Here is a 16,243-nt window from a genome sequence, read left to right on the forward strand (position 1 = left end):
TGGGGAGTAGGGATAGGAGATCCCAGAGGCTGGTGCATTACTCCACCAGGCTTATGCCACAGGAAACAACAGAGAGCCTGTCTCAAACAGGGTGGGTAGGTGAGGACCAATTCAAAATGTTTCCCTCTGACCTCCACAACAATGCATGGTACACGGTGACCACACTCACAATGCATACACACACACACACTACACATAGAAACACAGTATGTGCGTGCTCACATCCATACAAACATTATCTAATTCTAGTGGTATTAAATACGATTTTAAAAATTGTGATGAGAGAATATTAAGTGACAATTGTTTAACACATTCAGGTTAATGGAGCGTCTTCCTTATTTTCCTCCTTTTCCCTTTCCTTTCATTCTTCCTTTCTTCTTATCCTTTATTTCTTCTAAATTAGTTTACAGAATAACAGGTTCCCTTGATGCATTTTCACACATGCAGGCTTTAGGTTAATGTCCCATGTACACTCCTTTCTCCCATCCTTTTGCCTTCTTTCTGTCTCTGTTGTAACCTATAGCCTTCCATCCCTACTGTTACTCTAGTGTTTTCCTACCTGGTGTTTCTTCCAGCCTGCTCCTCCACTTGACGCCTGCTTTTTTTTTTTTTTTGTCTTTTTTTGAACCTTTTCTCTTTTACTGGTCTATAACTCCTCTACTCAGACCACTCTTGTGTAAATATGCATATTTAACAATTAGAAACCAGAGGTTCCGTTGCGCTCTATCCTCTCCTAAGCTACACGTCTCTGCCTCCTCAAACCGCCATCTTGCAATCAGTCATGGATCAGGTAACACAGTTTGTTAGCCAAGTTGGCAGTTCGGAAAGGACTCATTTCAGCTGGTTAAAAGTTGCTCCAAGCCCGACAGAAAAAAAGCTCCAGAGGATTGCCATGGCCACAGCCATAAGATTTGCTATCATGGGATTCATTGGCTTCTTTGTGAAACTGAACCATAACCCTATTAATAACATTATTGTGGGTGGCTGAGGGCTTTCTCTTCTCGGGAACTAGGAGCAAATGAGGGTATGAGAAGATTATGAAGTAAAATGTTGCCTGCATACTATGTGTTTTTTTTCCTTTCCCCCTCCCAAGAGGTTTTGTATTTCTAAGCTAAAATAATTTCAAAATAAACATTTTCCAGTGGAAAAATCAATGAGAAACTAAGATCTACATATGAGAAAGAACATACGGTATTTACCTTTCTGAGCCTTAGGTTGTCTTACTTGTTTGATTTATTTTTCCTGAAAATTTCATTTTTCTTTATTTTTTCCTTCTTTATTTATTCTTTGTCTTTCTCATCATGCTTCTCCATCCCATTCATTTCCCTGTCCCTCCATTTCCAACTTCTGCCCTTTCAACTCCCCCCAAAAATAAAATAAAGTAAGATTTAAGAAAAAAAAAAGAAAAAGAGAAGAAAAAGAATCAGTCTCATCACGGAGGTTGTAGTGTCACAGCGAGTCATGCAGTAAATCATTTTTCCCATATATCTTTACTTGCAAATGTTCACTGCAAAGAGTCATTGGTCTGATTTGAGGTCTCTGGTGTCTGCTATACTATGGATGCTTCCCTTACTGGAACTCCTCTAGGTTATTCCGCCTTTGCCCTGTGTTGTGAATATCCTGCAGCTTTGGGTCTGCAGGGCCTGTCCTTTCATGTGCTCCAGCAGATCACAGATGGGGTGGATATTGGAGTGGGTCAATTCATATCCCTGGTTCTGGGCCTGGGTAGTTGCAGAACTGGTCAACCCACCAGCTCTCCTCACCACTGGGGTGAGCTTTTCTGCATTGTCCTGGCAAGTTCACTCCTTGCAGTGATGAGCAAGGGGCAGGGCAAGTTCTCTTGCTTTTATGTCCTCGAGGTCAGATCACCCACACCTACACCTTCAGGGTCAACTCTACCATGTTGTTCGGGATGGGCATAGGGTCCCCTCTCCTGAGAACTGCAGCTGACGAGACGCAGGGATAGCGCTTCTTCTCTTATAACCTCAGAGCCTACTGGGAAGAGGGTGCTGCCTCTTTCACACACCCATGACAGGAATAATAGGAACAACTCTTCCATGCTCATAATTTTGGAGCTGGCTCACAAACACCTTTGCCAACACGATTGACTCTATTGCGCTGCTCAGGAGAGGTGCAGACCCTGCTCTCCCGAGTGCTGCAGCTGCTGGTAGGGAAGGACAGCTCTCCTGCTCTTAGGACCTCAGGACCAGTTCTCTCACTTGTCCCAAGCATTGTTGGGCAGGTGGGAGCATTTTTCTTTACATTGAATAAAATTCCACTGTGTATGTGTAATATATTTTCATGACTACTTCAATTTTCTTTTTATCATGAAAAGACTAGCAATAAGTGTGAATACATATGTGACTTGATATTATCCTGAGAGGAAGCTGAGGCCTTTTGTAGTTGTGTTTTTAGTTTTTCTGTGAAGACTCAGTATTGATATCCAATGTCTGCACCAGTATGAATTTCCTCTATTTCCCCCAGCCACGAGTAAGAGTTTGTCCTTCTCTACATCCTATCCAGGATTTTTTGCCATTTGTTTTTTGGTGGTGCCCATTCTGGCTGGAGTGAAGTGAAATCTTGCAGTACTTTTAATTTGCATTTTCCTGATGGGTGATTGATCTGAGAAAAAGCAGGGACACTTTAAGATAAAGGTATAAACAAAAACTGCAAATAAACACCCTATAGCACACAAAATTGTCCCAAGAGATGAAAATAGGACTACATCAAGTTAATTAAAACAGTTTACATAACAAAAGAAAGTGTTAGTGGATCTAAGAGACATCCAATAAAATGAGAAAATAGTTTGATGACTATTCCTTAACGAAGGGTTTAATATTAAAGATATATAACAAACTAAAGAAATAAATTAAATACCAAACACTTCCCGCAATTCTTACAATCAATTTTGTAATTTTCTACAAGCCATAAGCTTCTCTGAACATCTAAAGTTGCTCATATGTATTAATTTCTTTATTTTATGTATAAATAAACATACCATAAAATCTCAATAAATTTGTCACAGAGATCAGGAAAGTGTTTTTATTAGAAGTGCATTGCATCTTATTGACTTCCAATGTATGTATTTGATCTACTATAAATGGGAACATTTTGTCAATGAACATCTTTCTATTCACAGCTTTTTCAATTAGGAAAGAAGACATTTTTCCAAATTAAAGAGTTGTAGCAATAATGAAATAGAGAGGGGCAGAGATTTTGCAAGTGTTTTAGGGAGAGCAATTGGTGACCATAAAGAAGAACAAAGGGTTTCGGGATTTCTCTGATCCCTGGACATGAGAAATATTAAATCTTCCCATCCATTTCCTTCACTTGTAGAACAATGTCTAAAAATTAAGCTGAACTTTTCACAATTCAAAAGAATATATTGTCAGATAATTTAAATAGAAAAGTTTTAATGGAAGTTCTTAGAAAAAGTACAGACTGAATTATTTTTAAAACTTGAGATGTGAATGCAGCGAAGCTTACTAATGGAAATGAGGTCTACATCATAAAGGTGGTAAGGAGGTAATTTTCAGGAGATGGCAAGGCAGCAAGCAGAAACAAACATCACCAACCTTCTGGGAGCATCTCCCTCAGAAGCTGATGTATTCTGGATGATGAGCCTAACATCAGTAGCTTGCAAGCTGGAGACTTCCTGCAGTTTCACTCTTACAAGGTCAGGCCATAACACCAGCAGAAATCTCATATATTTTCAAGTACTCTGCAGATTCTCAATGGACTATTTGCTAGGAGGAAATCATAGAGAGGTTATACATTTTGGAAGAAGGCTGGTAGGTAGAAGCTAAAAGAAGCACAGTAGAGGGAACACAAGAGTTAGACAATCCAGAGTTTCATCCCTTATTATGCTAAGATCTGTATTACAAAGGCATTGAAGTATGTCAGTACAGAATGTTTTATGAAAAACTGCCAGTACCATACTTACTCCTTCAGCAATGGCATCCTTCAGATTGTGTGAAGGATTTTTCTGGAGATACCCAGGAATGTTGTGTATCTAAGAACATGTGGATATGTCTCAAAAAGGATAAAGAAAGATGGCATAGAATAACCCAACTTCTTGATTCTACATCTGTGTAACACTTGAAGACACAGGGCTGGTTGGTTCCTCTGGGATACAGCAGACAGCTGTAGCCACCACCTATTTCTAAAAATGTAGGCATGGTCTCTTGTCTTTCTCTGTCTCATGGTTCTGGAGTTTTAGCATGTTTCTGGAGCACCTGCTGTGGGAAATTCTACAGTAGGAATTCTTTCCTGTGATGTGCTTCATGTTAAAGACAACCTAAGATATTTATTTTTATTATTTAACATGCTTACTTAATACGGACTTCCTAAATTTAGCTCTGTGATATCTTTCCTTGATTGTAAACTTGACTACATCTGGAAAGAACTACAATCCAGAAATGGAACTGAATCAATTATCTGGTACAGAATCGAATGGAACCTTGATGAGAAAAAAAGTTAATTGTAAACAACTGCAGTATTAGGAAGGTTACCACATATTAATGAGTTTTATATCCAGGGACCTCAACACATTCCTAGAACAGGAAAGGAAAAGCCACCCATGGAAGATGGTAGAAGAATGGTCTTAAGTAAAACCTACCCAATATTCTTCAAGGCAAAACCTATTCTCCATAACTATTGAAATTTAAGAGGACTTTCTAAATCCCTGATTTCTATATGGGTAGAAGAAGGTTGTTTCTGTATCTATGTCTGTTCTCACTCACCTGTTCCACCTAAGGAAAGATGATGCTACGAAAGTAGCATAACTAGTGTAGAGGCATAAAACTATTAACAGGCAGGCATGATTTTAAGCTCAGGTGAATCACCTTCTTTACAACTGGGACACAAAGCCTGCAGAATAAAGTGACTGTTCCCAAAAAGCTGCCAGGAATTCTCTTTCTTTTCTGTTCTTTTTTTTTAATTTTGAAACAGGGTCAGGAATTTTTTCTTTCAAAAGGTACTTTATGTCTTGTCTCCTAACTTGGAGAGAAACATTCATCAACAGAAACAAAACAAACATTTCCAAAACCTTCTTTGGCATCTACAGCTAAATTATATCATGAAGCACTTCAGTTCTGGGTATTCCCAGAGTACATTTTAAAGGACATCATTTAATTAAAGCATTAAGACCCAAAGGTATGCTATCACTAAGAAGTAAACTTCTGTTTCAAATATTTAGATGCTATAGAACTATGTGAATGGAGAGAACTGTCACTCTAAAATGAGGATGAAGAAAGGTATTCATCAGACAAATAAGTTAATGTAACTATATTAATAAAGAGGGGAGACATAATGATCAAATGGTCTATGCCCAGAAGTAGAAAATAATCTTAAATATTTCTTATCAAAAAATAGACATTAAAAGTTACACTTAGAGGCAGAGACAAGAGGATGGCAAGTTCAAGGATGCTTTGTGCTAATAGCAAGACACTCTGTAAATAAACATGAACTGGGAAGCTGTTTCAATGTTAAGACAATTCAGTTTGTCTCATCCCTATGTTCTTAGTCTCTTTGGTCCTGAAGAGTAGTTTGTAGGCTACTGAAAGAGAAGCATGGGCATCAACCCAGACACAAATCATTTGACCTACAATGTGTCCTGCCTGGAAAATATGCTAGGGCAAAGTTAGCAGAGAAACTGTGGGAGTAGCCAACTAACATCCAATTTAACTTAAGGCCCACTCCATGAGAAGGAACCAACACCTGGCACTGCTTGGGTAACCAACAATCAAAGACGAGATAGCCCAGAGACCTAGGAAAAATGTAATACTATTGGGTCCAAAAAATCGATAAAATGGTTCCTAATGATATTCTGTGCTACTCATAGATCAGTAAGTATCAATAAAAGGACTCCTAATGGTATACCGCTATACTAATAGATCAGTGTCTTATCAAATCATCAACATAAGCTTTCACAGGCTCCAGATGGTAGTAGATACAGAGACCCACAGAGAGAGAGAGTTTAAATTGCAGGTCCCCATTAAATCATTCACCTCAGAACTCAGGGAATCCCAGGAGAGAGGAGGCAGGAAGATTTTCATAGCCAGATGGGAGAGAGAACAGGAGCAGAATACAGCCCTCTGAATCAATGAAGCAAGATGCTTATGAGCTCTCAGAGACCTAGGCAGCAAGCATAGGGTCTAAATACGTCAGCACCAGGTCCTCTGCATATATATTACAACCTTTAGCTTAGTACTTTTATGGGACTCCTGACTGAGAACAAGCTGTTTTCTGACTCTTGTATCTTGTCTTGGGACTCATAACCCCTTTTTGGGTTGAGGTGTCCAACTAATTTTGCTTCATCTTATTACATTTTATTCTTTTATGTTTATTTGATATCTTTTAGAAGCCCATTCTTTTGGTTGAGAGATAGAAAGAGAGTGAATCCAGAGAGGAGAGAAGGTGGGGAAGAACCTGGAGGAATTTAGGGAGTGGAAACTATGATCAAGTAGTGTATGGAAAAAGAATCTATTTTCCATAAAAGAAAAACAAAAATTCTAAAAGAAAAAAATTTACAGCTTCAGAAAAGTCCATAAGTAATTACAGTTTGTCTCTGAAGAAATCATGTTTTACTGGTCTCTATTTTTCTCTATTCAACAAAAGTCATACTGTAGTTGACATGAAACCATTTTACTCTTGGTGTTCATGCTAGATACATGGAGTTATAATCACATACACAATGTCTTCATTCTCTTAGTCTGTTAAATCTATTCCTAACTTCATTTTTATTTCAAAAGTGAGAATTATTTATTCCTTTTCAAGAAGTATTCATATTCTATTTCAATAATATTCAAAATAATAATTTTCTACACACATAGGAGAGGGTCTAGATCATGATTCATACAAATATTATACCTAGTCCCACATCTGAAGGCAATGCACATTGTTATTTAATTCATAACCACATTCTCCTGGATGCTGTTCTTTTGGGAAACATATGCTAGAGTGCATTTAAGTTAGATATATGCTTTGTCTAGACATAGAGCTATAGGGAGACTTATTCCCTGTGAAGTTTTCCTGAAAACTGTACAACAGAGACAATTAAAATCACTGCAGGAGCAGCCTTTATTTTCCCATGTGCACTTCTGCTTTCTTTCTTCCTTTCTTTTCTGTTAAAAAATAAGTCCTGTCCTCCAAGACAGCTAGCATAGGAATAATCTGTGCATTTCTCAACTAAATGTTCATTTTGATTTTTTTTAAATTTCATTATTATGCATGTGTGTGTGTGTGTGTGTGTGTGTGTGTGCGTGTGCGTGCGTGCGTGCCTGTCTGCCTGCCTGTCTGTCTGTGTGCCAAAAGAGACATGTCAGGGGACGTATGAAAGCTATAGTGCACATGTTGAGATCTGAGAACAATTTCAAGCATCAGCTTTTCTTTCCACTCTTATATGGCTTCTGATTATTGATTAACGTCACCAGTTTAAGCTGCAAGCTACTTAATCTGCTGAGCCACATGATGGCCAGTTTTTCTTGTCAGAGTGACTACATCTGGGATGAACTACAATCCAGAAACAGAGAGTGTACTTGTAACCCAGATCTTGAGGAAGGAATACAACATGCTTTTTATTTTCTCGATCTTTTTTTTCCTGGTTTTTTGAGACAGGGTTTCTCTGTGGTTTTGGAGCCTGTCCTGGAACTAGCTTGTGTAGACCAGGCTGGTCTCGAACTCACACAGATCCTCCTGCCTCTGCCTCCTGAGTGCTGGGATTAAAGGCGTGCGCCACCGCCGCCCAGCTATTTTCTGGATCTTGATACATGATAACAAACACCCTGAGTCCAGACTTTGAGCCTGGAAGGAGACCTTTAATCTGGGCCCCACCTGCAATTGGAAGCCTATAGAAAGAAAATGGAGGAAGTGTTAGTTCTTGACCTGCTTGCTCTCACCTCTGTCAGCACATGCGTTCTTTTACTGGATTAAAGCCTACTTCTCTACTTCTTTGGATTCTACCGTATACAAAAGACAACTTGAGACACCCAACCTTGTGGGATGGAGTAGCTCAAGATTTTTGGACTTTCCATTCACAGCTAGCCATTGTTGGACTGCAACTTGCTGCAATCCATTCCAACAAATTCCACATATACAATTTACATGCTAGGAATTTACTCAGAAGGTCTTGTTTTTTTTTTCTACTTCCCATGTAGATTAGAGCAATGTATGTCTCTCTTAGGGTTCTCATTGTTGTCTAGCTTCTTGGGATTGTAAATTGTAGGCTGGTTTTCTTTGCTTTATGTCTAAAAGCCACTTATAAGTGAGTAATATGACCATTTTCTTTCTGGGTCTGTGTTACCTCATTCAATATGATGTTTTCTAGATCCATCCATTTGCCCACAAATTTCAAGATGTCCTTTTTTTACCACTACGTAGTACTCCATTTGTGTAAATATACCACATTTTCCTTATTAATTCTTCAATTGAGGAGCATTTAGGCTGCTATCAACATAGTTGAGCACATGCCCTTATGGTACAATTGAGCATCCTTTGGGTATATACCCAAAAGTTGTATTGATGGGTCTTGAGGAAGGTTGTTTGCTAATTTTCCGAGAAATCACCACACTGATATCTAAAGGGACTGTACCAGCTTGCATTCCCACCAGCAATGCAGGAGTGTTCCCTTTACTCCACATCCACTCCAGCATAAGTTGTCATCATTTTTGATGACATTCTTATGGGTGTAAGCTGGATTCTCAAAGTTGTTTTGATTTGCATTTCTCTGATGGCTAAGAATGTTGAGCATTTCCTTAAGTGTCTTTCAGCCATTTTAGATTTGTCTGTATTTGAAACTTATGAAAGTTTGAGGGAAAATAAGGAAAATGATACTGCTGGTAGGTTTTGATATTAAATATCTCTGAATAAATTGATAAAGGATAGGAATAAGCTCTTATGATACAATTTACCAGCTTCAGAATATGCTGAAGAACTACAGTGAGCTACAGTGAAGAAGCTGACCAGCTACAGATGCAAATAAACAGTCTAATGGTTTTTAAGTGCACCTTGGAAGGAATTCTTCTCTCCAGCAGTCACAGAGCTCAAGTTGCAGAAAATCAAACCAAAGCCTTCATTATAAGTTTGGCTGAATTACAGCAAAAACTCAAGTCTCAGCCTCAAATGCTGTCGGTGACTAAAGTAAGACTATTAATTGGTAAAAAAATGGGCTCCTATAACCTGAAATGGGATTGTGTGGGAGGACATTATTGAAGTTGAGAAATTTGAACATTCAAGTTCCCAAGCCTTTATTGTACCTGAGAAAAAAGTTCCCACCAAGTCATAAAGTAGGATATGCACAGCAACAATCTATTATCAAGTGGACATGGTATATGCAAAATCAAGCCCTCCAGCAGGTCTTAAAGGCACAAGCAAGTTATATGAAGAAGTTTCCCAAAAGTATATGATTTCTCTTTCTGATACAATGCACCAAGCATGCACCTATACCCTCATGGCATGTTTCTTCTCATCAGTTGACTAAGGAAGAGGAGACTAGGGTTTAGTTTACTGATGGTTCTTCACATGATGCTGGCACTACCCAAAGTGGATAGTTGCAGCATTATAACCGTGAAAAATACCTGTGAAAAGAAATCGTTGGGCAGTACATGTGGTACTGCAGGTTTTTCGGAAGGAGAAATGAACAGACATGCAATTGTCCACTGGCTTGATCGTCAGGGACATGAAAAGAGCATGACTGGAAAATTGGTGAGAAAGTCGTCTGGAGAAGAAGTGGGTGATACCTTTCTCCAAATGGGCAAATGATATGACAATACTTGTTGTGTCTCATGTAAATGCTCACCAAGAGGTGGCTTCATCTGAGGAGATATGATAATCAAGTCAATAGGATGACTCATTCTGTGGACAGTCAGCTTCTCCCCCAAGCGCATCTGTTCATTGCTCAACGGGCACATGAAAAAACTGGCCATGGTGGCTGAGATGTGGGATATTCATGGGCTCAAAGCCATAGATTTCCACTCACTATGTCTGACCTGGATGCACCTCCTGCTGAGGGCCAGATCTTCCAACAGCAGAAAACAACACTGAATGCCAGATTTGGCACCATTCCTGGGGTGATCAATGAGCAACCTAGTGGCAGGTTGACTACACTGGACCACTTCCTCCATGGAAAGGGCAGTAGTTTGTCCTTACTGATGCAGCTATTTATTCTGTTTATGGATTTTTCTTTCTTGCATATAATGCTTGTGCCAAAACCACAATTCATGGACCTACAGAATGCGTTATTCACTGTCATGGCCTTCTCCACTGTATTGCTTCTGCACAGCCAGGGAAGTACAACAGTGGGCACATGATCATGGAATCTACTAGTCCTATCAGGTTCCCCACCATCCTGATACAACTGGCCTGCTAGAAAGGTGGAATAGCCTTTTGAAGATACAGCAATAGGGACAATTAGGGATCAACAGCTTGGAGAACTGAAAAGGGTTCCCTATAAGGCAGAATATGCTTGGAATAATCATCCAAAATGTGGTACTCTTTCTTTTATAGCCAGGATCCAAGGGTCCAGGAATCAAGGGGTGGTGAAAGGAATAGTTCCACTCACTATCGCCCCTAATGACCCATCAGGAAAGCTTTTGCTTCCTGTTCCTGCAACCCTAAATTCTGCTGGCCTGGAAGTACTGGTTCCAGAGGGAAAAGTGCTCCTTCCTACCTGGAGCTGCAACAAACATTCCATTGAACTGGAAGCTCAGACTGCCCCCTGGTCACTTTGGGTTTTTTATGCCCTTAAGCCAGCAATATGAGAATGAATAAGATTGTTAGGAGCAGTGATAGATCCAGATTACCATAGGGAAATTGAATTCCCTCTCCGTAATGGAGGTAAGAAGGATTATGTCTCTAGTGCAAGAGTTCTTTTAAGGCATCTTTTTATGCTACCATTCTCTGTGATTAAAATTAATGAGAAGCTACAACAGCCTAATCCAGGCAGGATTACAAAGGGCACAGATGCCTCAGGAATGAAAGTATGCATTTGCGGATATACAAGATATAGTTGTATTATGTTAAGCCTAATTACGTCCTGGTTAAATATATAATGCATTTTCAATTGTACATAGGATGGTTGTATTGTGTTTAGCATTATTATGACCTGGTTATCTCTTTTATTTGGAAAAGATATAAGTCATGATATAAGGAGATATGATTGTGTGTCAAGTTGACAAGAGTTAAATAGTGATGGCTATTCTTGGTTTTCAACCTGCTTATATCTAGAATAAACTACATTCCAGAAATGGGGGGCATGCTTGTGATCTGAATCATGAGGCTGATAGACAACATGCCTGATGTGATCCAGATCTTGAGGTTAGAAGACACACACCTTTAAACCAAATCGCAAATTCTGCTGAAGGCCTACATAAGGACAATGGAAAAAAGAAGAGTTTGTTCTTTGCCTACTTGCCCTTGCCTTATCAGTACATCCATTCCTCCACTGGTTTTGGAGCCTACTTCTTTGGGACTCCTGTATATTCAGAAGACCAGCTGAAACACCCAGTCTTGTGCAACTGAGCAACTCTAGATTCCTGAACTTTCCATTCATAGCTAGATATTGTTGGACTGTAGATTGTAAGTCATTCCCACAAATTCACACACACACACACACACACACACACAGAGAGAGAGAGAGAGAGAGAGAGAGAGAGAGAGAGAGAGAGAGAGAGACCACCAACCTGTCCCAAATCATTGTGCAGATATTTATTGGTTTTGAATGTTCTTCCTAGCTTAGGCACACTTTTGGCTAGCTCTTTAACTTAATTAACGTGTTTATCTATCTATCTTTTGCATTGGAGATTTTTACCTTTCTTACTTCTGTATATCCTACTCTCATTGCTTCTCTATGTCTGACTGGCATCTCACACTTCTCTCCTCCTTCTCTATTTCTTTATTCTCCTCTTATGAAGCTGAGATTTCTTCTTCTATTTATTCTCTCTGCTTGGCAGCCTCACCTATTTTTTCTCTGCCTAACTATTGGCCATTTGGATTTATTAGATCAATCTGGTCCCTTAGGCAGACAAGGTGAAACAAATGCAACACATCTTTTCATAATTAAACTAATACAGCATGAAAAACACATGTTTCTTTACACAGTTTAAGTAATATTCTGCAGCATCAGCAAATGTAGCACATCTTTACATAGTTAAAATAGCATTCTACAATATATACATAAATATATATATATGTTAAATAGAGACAGATATATAAACAGACAGACAGACATAGATGAGAGGGCTATTCATTTTATAAGTTCTGTGACTCTATAGAACCCTGACTAATACACAATACTTGAACTAGAAACTCTCACTAAAAATTTTGTAGTAAATGCTGAGTAGATAAATAAATATATGTGTTTGAACCTTGGTGAACTGTGTGAGAGATTTGCCCAGTTACTCTAGAGAGTTTCTTCCTGTAGCAATGAGAACACTGATGCCTGAAAGTTGCTGCAGTCCTTGGAAAGTTTGGTGGTATGGGAGGCCCTTTTGTCCATGTGCAGCTTTCATTGGTTAATAAAGAAACTGTGTTGGGCCTGTTGATAGGGCAGAGTTTAGGTAGGCAAGGAAAATTACATGGAACGCTGGAAGGAAGAAGGCAGAGTAAGAGAGATGCCATGGATCCGCCTAAGACAGACGCTGGGAATTTTACCCAGTAAGCATTGCCACGTGGCGATACAAAGATGAATAGAAATGGGTTAAATTAAGGTGTAAGAATTAGCCAATAAGAAACTAGAACTAATGGGCCAAGTAGCAATTTAATTAATACATTTTCTGTGTGGTTATTTCAGGGCTAAGCTAGCTGGAGGGATGGGACAAACAAGTAGCCCCTCCCTTGCAACAGTTTGGTTGGGTTTTCACCTTGTTGAGTATGAGGACTGTATAGGGAAGCCTCTGGAGGTTTGGATGGGAGACAGATTATAGCAAGAAAAAGAAAATAAAGTCAGTGATTTGGTTGAGTTCTTTCTTCTGGAACTAGAGACCTATTGAGTTTAGGAGTGTACTTGCCAAACATAGAGAGGGTCCATCTTCAGCTCCCCAAGGACTGGGTATAATTACTTAAACCTGCAGTCCCAGAATTTAAGAGGTAGAAACAAAGGTATCCAAAATTCAAAATCACACTCAGCTGCACAGCAATTTTAAATCCAGTGTGGGTTAAATAAGTCCCTATCTTAAGAAAAAAAATGAAATACATTATTTTTCTGTGCATCTTAACTGCTAGAAAACTGTAGCCACCGCTCACTGCTTGCTTGTCTCACAAATCTGCATACAAACTTTGTTCTGGGGGAGAACTTCTGTCTTCTGACTAAAATATAATACTGCATGAAAGGATAAAGTTGTATTTTGTGCCCAGAGTGACAATAATAAAATATGCTAAAATTACTAAGAAATATTTATGAATAAGATTGAGGTCACCAGTAATGGAGATTACTCTCATCAGCAAGAATCAATAACCAACACTAACTGAGCCTAATTTCCTAGTATAAGCCACAGGTATCATTTTAGATAATTTCCAGAAATAACTCTTAAGTCACGTGGCACATAGTTATTTTAATCATTCGATCTAAATGCAACAACTTTAAGGAGTACAGGCAAAAGAAAAGCACCAGGCTCAACAAAACTCTAAAAATTATGCCATCTTATGAAAAATTGCTTTCAAAAAAGGATCATGAAAAACTTAACTTTTGAGTTTTTCTAATTAAACAGCATTATGCATATTCAGTTGTTGTCTGAGAAGCACATATACCATTACTGAAATTGCTGCTCAGATTTAGGAAACTGATGAAAATTGAGCTCATAAAAATTTAATGCCCTGAAATCTAAGTGTGGAATATATAGTTATGGTGTAGTTGTTTAGAGGAACCATATTAAGTCTAGCAAAAGAAATAACACTTAGCCTTACTGACTAGTCTTAAAGATAGTGAATACATAGCTCTCGTGTTTTCAGATACAAAGTAAAAATGGTTTAGGGCAGGCTTGACGACATCAAGAAGGAAGAGTCACAGTCCAGAGCATTGGGATAACCATGCAGTTGCTCAAAGTGGACTCATGAAGAACTAATGGAGAACTGACACTGTGGAGGAATAGGCTATCGTGTGGTAAAGTAGGCCCGGACATTTTGTCTCTATAAAAGAGTGAATTTTCCATTCAATGGGAAAATTCATCAATTCTTGTGATGTTCACCAGCTTGCCAGACAATATGAGTAGATTACTTTGTGACTATGAAGCCAAGAAGAGCAGAGAAGCCACAGAAAGGATTATTTAAATAATCATTTAGTAACACATGGCCCTTCTAATCTTTTGCAATGGATTAAATGGAAAAGCTGCCAGATTAAATAATATAATGGTTTAAAAAGCAAGTTAAAGTTTTGAGGAAAGAGATAGTGTACTAAACCAAGAATAAGAAAAATGAATATTCCATGGGCTCTTGAGATGGCTCAGTGGGTAAGACGGTTGGTCATTAAGTCTGACAACCTGAGTTCAATTTTTGGCATCCACCTGGCAGAAGAAGAAAGCTGAGTATTAAAAGGTATCTGATATCAACACTGGTGTTTTGGTGTGCAAAACTCTCTCTCTGCCTCTCCCTCTCTCCCTCTCTCCCTCTCTCCCTCTCTCTCTCTCTCTCTCTCTCTCTCTCTCTCTCTCTCTCTCTCTCTCACACACACACACACACACACACACACACACACACACACACAAATATGTAAAATGCTTCCAAAAGACATAATATCCCTTGTTGCCAGTTATAAGAATAGTTTAAGAATGAGAACTGCTCTGCCCTGTATTATCCTGTGGAAGTGACATTCCACTCACTTCTTGATTTTCCCAATGGGACTGATGCTCTGCTGTGTGTATACTTTGCTTTGTTGCAGGATATTTGTTTACATTATGTGAAGACGTGTCACTGTGAATATTTTTAATAAACAGTTGAATGGCCAATAGCTCGTCAGGAGATATTATGTGAGACTTCCAGGCAGAGATAGGAACTCTGGGAAGAAGAGAGGTAGGACCTGGCAGCGAGACACCGAGGAAGTCAGATGTACAGGATGCACCAGGACTGTATTTGTCTTCTGTTGTTAGAAGCAGGGCCTGCCAGACTTCAGAAGATACTTTATATTAGGAATCTGTAGGAAGACAAATCTACCTTGACTTGAGCAGCTAAACAGTCTATTCTATTTGATTCTTTGTCCATGTCTGAGATCTTCAGGTTAGATGAAAGGCAGATTTTCCCAGTAGTTAGCACTTTCACTTGCTGACGTGAATCTCAGATGAACATTGTTCTGGATCTATCTGTCCCCTGTCTTCTTTGGAGGAGAAAGGGTGCTGCTACAAGGAGCCAATCTGTCTCTCTGTTATGAAGATTCTTTTAATAAATGAACATTTATGTGCCATAATACCTGGATCTGTGAGCACTTGAGGGCTGTTTATCAAGGTATAGGTAAATTATAACTAAAGTATAAGATCTGCCTGGAGAGCTGAGTAGAATTTGACTGTACTGGTTTCCGACTTAGTAGATGAGATTTATACTTGTGAGAGACAAAGAAGAAAAAAAAAATGTTTGCAACAGAAGCTTAATGGTAAAACTGACGATACTGGAGAACAGCTCACATGAAAGGCTGCAGGCTAGCTTTCAAAACATTTTTAACAATAAGCACATGTACAGATAAATATAACTGAATTTAAATTCTATACACACATACACACAGAGTTAAAGCTAACTTATGTTCATACATAAAGTTAACTCAAAAGTCACATGAATGCACACATGAACATATTAAACAGGAGTTGGGTGAAGTGGATGCTTTGTGGGCCCTACCAAAAGCATTTCACTACACAAAACACACATGTAACAGAGTCAGTAAGAGTCTCTAAATAGAGACAAAAACATAAGTAAAACGTGAGACAAGGCAAGGATTACCTCAGTAAAGATGGCGACTTAGTTACCTAACCTGTCCTTAGTCAAGATGGCAGTGAGGTCATCTGACCTGACCTCTTTGCCCTTAGTCAAGATGATGGTGGCCACATGTTTCACAGAGAAACCACATTTTCAGAAGCATGGAGGGAATTTTAAACAGATACAAATAACAAGAGAGACATAGAGGCTGTTTAGAACATATGTTTAAAACAGAAACACATGTGTGTGGCCAGACTATTTACACCTTCTTTCATACATGAAGTAGACAGGAAGATTAATCAGCACCACCAGCTGCTGCAGCCAGCCTCTACAGTGAGCGAGGGCTGGGAGT

General features: G+C 39.0%; 1 pseudogene; it reads left to right on the plus strand.

The window, feature by feature from the left end:
• Window positions 1-781: 781 nt before the first annotated feature.
• On the plus strand, window positions 782-988 carry LOC142852956 (protein transport protein Sec61 subunit gamma pseudogene; annotated as a pseudogene).
• Window positions 989-16,243: the final 15,255 nt, after the last annotated feature.

The sequence above is a fragment of the Microtus pennsylvanicus genome, chromosome 6 (assembly GCF_037038515.1).
Source record: "Microtus pennsylvanicus isolate mMicPen1 chromosome 6, mMicPen1.hap1, whole genome shotgun sequence".
Classification (NCBI taxonomy): domain Eukaryota; kingdom Metazoa; phylum Chordata; class Mammalia; order Rodentia; family Cricetidae; genus Microtus; species Microtus pennsylvanicus.